This window comes from Rhincodon typus, unplaced genomic scaffold (assembly GCF_021869965.1).
Source record: "Rhincodon typus isolate 14 unplaced genomic scaffold, sRhiTyp1.1 hic_rhity00010810, whole genome shotgun sequence".
NCBI classification, from domain to species: domain Eukaryota; kingdom Metazoa; phylum Chordata; class Chondrichthyes; order Orectolobiformes; family Rhincodontidae; genus Rhincodon; species Rhincodon typus.
This window is the reverse complement of record NW_025976448.1, coordinates 1-5,393: the sequence shown is the minus strand read 5'-3', so window position 1 is coordinate 5,393 and position 5,393 is coordinate 1. Positions and strand designations below refer to the sequence as shown.

The following is a 5,393-nucleotide window of genomic DNA, read 5'->3' as shown; positions in this document are numbered from 1 at the left end:
TTTTATAAAACTCTACATGATCACCCATCACCTCATATGCTCCAGTGAAAAAAGTCTCAGCCTTTCCAAAGAGCTCAAACCCTATACTCCCAGCAACATTATGTGAAACCTGTTCCACACCATTTCCAGCTTAATAGTACACTTCCTATAACAGGGCAACCAGAACTGGACACTTTTTTTGTTTGGGAATTCCACAATCACTTGGATTCAGTCCCTCAGTGCGTTCTACATGAAGGGCATGAGCATGCAAGTCCAGGGTTGGATTGTGAAGGCTAATGGGATATCACTATTTATCACACAATGCTTTTAAAAACAAACCAAAAAAAGTTGAGTTTAAGTTACACAGTGCACTGAAGATCACACCTGGATTAATGTGTACAGGACATATTCAAGGCTGACACTAATGCCTCTTAAGTGTAAGAAGCCTTTCCTCATCTAAAACCTGATAAAAAGGGCAGGCTATCTTTCCTCATCTAAAACCTGATAAAAAGGGCAGGCTATCTTAGGACAGATTACAGTTGTACCAGCTAGACAGGAAATGAGAAGCGAGAAGCAACATACTAGTATGAAATGTTGGAAAGGACTGAGTGGAATTGATGGAGAATGCTTGCATCTTCTGCTGGGGAGGAGATGGAGATGACAATACGAGTTAAAACTAAGTGGCACAAAAAAAAAACAAAGTTAAGAATCAGAAGCAGCACTCCCATACAAGGCAGAGGTAGATCCATTCTTCTTAATGAGAATGTCATTGGGAAGGCATGAACTAGGATGCAACTTGAAAACAAAAACCTAAATCATGGCTGATCCAATCAATTAGAATAAACTCAAATGATTGAATAGCTTACCCCAGTATTAGTTTACAAAAAAAAAAAGGAACAAAAATCCCTTTAGTCCTATTTGGTTTAGAGCTCTAGCCACTGTAGGCTAACATTGGAGACACTTGCAATGATTGATTATTACAGTTTGACAGTTGTTCCAAGGATGAGTCAGTGGACTCATCGTGTAGAGTCTGCTTTCTCTTCCTAAATGCAGCCACACCTGGTAAGTTTTTCCCCCAGTAAACTGGAAGTTTCAGATGTGCTACATTTTATGCAACTAGCATAACCTCAAGTGAGGCTGGGGGAAGATGAGCACAGCTACATTTAGCAACAACTAGTTATATGCAAGGTGATGGTCTTCTCCATATTTCAATCATTGGAGAGAAGTAAAATCACATGGCAGAAAACAGCTTTTAACACAAATCACTACAGAAATAGACAAACACTAGTTGTCAAATACTTTGTTTCCACAGCAGATCAAGACAGAATTAGCAACAAGTCATTCACAATTTTGTCCAAAACTCCCATTCAGCTCAGCGTGAGCCTGTCAAACAGGTACTCTCCCATGCCATTCTCAGGGGCTCCCAGTCTCTTCAGGTTGGTGATGTGATCTCCCAGCTTCTTGATCATCTTCACTTGCTCATCCAAGTAGTGCCTCTCCAGGAAGTCACAACTGGAGAAAGAAAAACAGTTAGCTCAGTGAACATTAGAGGGATTGGGTTTTCATGCCCAATGTCTTCAGAAAGTGTACAAGAGTGTAGCAGCTGAGCTTGTATCAAACTTTTAATTAAGAAGTTCCTACTTCCAAATAGTGAAGTGTCCCAAAATTCATCTTGCAGTTGCCTAAGAGATTAGTACCTTGAGATAAGGAACCTACTGTAGACAGAACTACCTGTAGCTTGATCAGTTGAACATAAAACTATGTCCAGATGTCTCCAAATGGAAATTAAATTTTGGTGTCTTATTAGTGGCTTAAGGAGTCCAAGTGAATTTAATTTTACATCATTGTTGACCCCAACAACTGCACCCCTTTGCCCAAGATCCCCTTGCCTATCCACCCAGGAAGGGCATCTTCTCCTGGTGACTCCAAAGTTGGAAAACCCATAAATTTTTCTTATACTCAAATGGCAGCTCCAATTAAGTGCCTGTCACTTGTGACTTTAACATGACTTATTTAATTGCAAAAACTTGGTATTGTTCAAAGTAGACAGTGGCCTGGTAGATCAGTTCATACACCATTACTCATTTGTTTGAGACCACTGATTACGTGTTTGTAGTTTCCTTCTCCAACTGAGAAGGAATACCAGTAAACAATTCAGTGAATACTTTCCATCTGTACATGAATTTACACAAGTGACAAATGAGGGACAGGTTAAAAACTCACATGAGGGTCCGTGTGGCCAGAGGCAAGTTTGTGCAGATCCAGCAGACTCTGGTTCAATCCTTCATCTGCAGAGCTCTCTGCATTGCCTCCAGACCATTGCCCCACTCATCCTGCTCTGGCTTCTGAAAAAAAGAGAATGAGCTAGTTCCAACCACTAGTTGCTCATCAGCACAAAACAGATCAAAAAACAAAGATCACAGCAAGGAATGTTGACAATCGTTGGACAGGATTGACATGAGTGATGCCAGGACCAAGTTGCTCCCTCTTCATCTGCCTCCATCCCTTTATGGATCATGGTACCTTTGCCAGTATTTGTTTCCCCATCCCAATCACCCTTGACTGGAATTGCTTACTTAAGCTTTCTATAGGTCAGAAAAGAGTCAAGTCATAGCTGTGGGTCTGGAGTCACCTGTATCATAGGACCATAGAAGTGGTGTAGTGGAAGCAGGCCATTCAGCCCATCACGTCCACACTGACTTTCTGAAGAGCATCCCTTCCAGACCTACTCATCCCTGTAATGTGCATCCCATGGGGAATGCACCTAACCTGCACATCCCTGGATACTATGGGCAACTTAGCATGGCCAATCCACCCAACCTGCACATCTTTGGACTGTAAGAAACTGAACACTAAGGATCCCACACAGACACAGGGGTAATGTCTGTGGAGTTTGCACAGTTATCCAAGGATGGATTGAAATCCAAGGATGGATTGAAATCCAGGTCCCTGGTGCCATGAGGTAGCAGTGCTAAATGCTGAGCTTTTGTTTGCCTACTGTGCAGACCAGGCAACAATGGCTGATTTCTCCTGCCAAAGGAGGCATTAGAGAACCAGATTTCATTTTACTGGTAAATTACTGCAGTGCCATGGTCACTGTCTCCACTTGGATCCTGATTTGCAATTTTAATGTCAGTCTTCCACAGGAGGATTGAAACTGACATTCCTTGAATATTAATTCAGAATCTGAAGGTAGACATGACCACTATGCCTTCCCTTTTGACTTGAGGTTTCACAGGTTTGAAATGCTGACCATTTCTGGACATAAAACAGCTTTATGAAAATTATTAAGACAAACCTGTTTTCTAGCATTTAACTCCATCACAAATTGGATATTCTTGTCTCTCCTCAGAAATATGGAGATTTATTTAAATATTCTGAAGAGGAACCAAAAACTTCCAAGTGATGGCCAACATTACTTTCTATAAAACTGCCTTACATCTCAATCCTACATGTACTAGCCAATCAGGTTTTCTGGAACAGTAAGCCAGCTTTTAATCTGCATTTGCTTGTACAGCACCAAGTATAAATCCCTCACCTGCCATGACGCCTCATTGAGTTCATTATGGAACCTAGTTTAAATCAGGGTAGATGGCAACATTTTACCCCAAATGCATCTTTTGCTATCCAGATTCATTTCTGAATGAAGGCTGCTTCCAATTCCCTCAATTGGAGGAGTCCCACCATCAATTCTCATTAGAGGAGGTGCCAGACTAATTCTCATGTACACTGAATCTAGCCTTGATGTCCTGCAGGACGATGCAGCCTCCATATTTATTCTGGAATGCCATCAGTTTCTCAGCGTGTTCCCGTTCCTCATGAGACTGCTCCTTGAAGAACTCAAAGTGACGCAGGGCAACATCATCCCGGTCAAAGTAAGAGAACTGCAGGAGGAGGAAAGATCAGGTCAGACAATGCCCAAGTTAATGATCATGAATTTTACCAATAACATTATTCCTTCCTCCTGGCTCAGGAGGGGCTTAAAGTACAAAGTGTTAGAGAAACTCATATCTAGTAACACCAGATGAGAGTACTCAAGCTCAGCATGACTTTTTAAAAAAAGGGTAAAATGTTCACTCAAGATATACAGAAGCAATTCATGCCATGGTTGCTGCTGGACTTGGAGTTTCTCCAGCACAACCCATTTCACAGCTGTAACATCCACAGCTGATTACCTGTATTTGGCAAAGCAAATTTGACATTTCCAATTCAAATTGCTTCATTCTTGCAGGAGAAAGTAATTGCCTTGGAAAGGGCACATTAGCACAAAAAAAGGTAGTGCTCCAACTTCTAGACCAGGAGTCCCTGGTTGAAGGCTGACCTGTGTCAGAGGTGGGTCATAGCATATTTGATCATGTCTGGTATGAAAGCATGATAGTGGAAGGTAGGAGGGATAGTTAGTGCTGCTTAGATTAGAGTTCTAGGCCAGCTTCCAATCTGCAGTTCCATCTATTTAGCAGAACAATCCCAATGGTAAGCAATGACTAATTGAAGAACATATTCTCCCAGTTAACAGTTTAATAGTGTCACTCCCCAGGTCTAGTACTTAAAGCAGTAAGTACCAACATATCAGCATTAAATTTCAGCTGCTAACCAATCACTTCAAGTGAAAATTCACCATTCAAAAATATTAAAATTTAATTAGTTAAGCATTATGAACAGATTAATCAAATTAGTAACTCAATCCACTGTACTAGTTTTAAATAAAGTTCTGTACACATCCAGGGCCAGTGGGATTTGAACCCAGAAAGATATGTAACCCTAGATAAAAGGGTACTATCACTCTGCCAAATGAGAGCCAGCAATGCACAACTGGCAAACACTGCACACTCCATCTCATCTAGGCCAACTAGTTACTTCAGTAACTTTAGTCTCATTTGCCAGTATTTGGCCCATTGCCCACTGAACCCTTCCTATTCATGTACCCATCCAGATAGCTTTTAAAGGTTGTAATTGTACCAGTTTCCACTATTCACTCTGGCAGCTCATGCAATACATGTATGAATTGTGATAAAGTTGTCTTAGGTCCCTTTTAAATCCTTCCCCTCTCAGCTTAGGCCTATGCCCACTAGATTGAGGGCCCTCCAACTCAGAAGACATCCTTGCAAATCACCTGAACTTTAAGTTTAAAAACATCCTTCTCACAAGAGGGAGGCCAGAATCAAACAGTATTCCAAAAGTGGCCAAACCAACATCCTATACAGTCACAACAAAACACCCCAACTCCTTAGTGTATTTTTAAAATACACTTTAACCCAGGGTATACATATCAGTATAAAACTTTTAGTATTAAGGAAGCCAGATCATTGAACCCAAGCTTTGCATATCAATTAGTGAACTGAGAGACTTAATTTTGAAATGAGACACCAAAAATGTAAAAGCTGACCATGGAGAGGTAAACATAGGAGGAATAG

At 41.0% G+C, this 5,393-nt stretch overlaps 1 long non-coding RNA gene across 1 annotated transcript; it reads right to left on the bottom strand.

Annotated features, from left to right (window-relative positions):
• Positions 1-588: 588 nt before the first annotated feature.
• LOC125482470 lies at positions 589-5,393 on the bottom strand. The gene is made up of 4 exons (XR_007261654.1): positions 5,366-5,393; positions 3,518-3,863; positions 2,203-2,324; positions 589-1,491 (listed from the first exon to the last, which is right to left on the bottom strand). It is a non-coding gene; the product is annotated as an uncharacterized LOC125482470 (long non-coding RNA).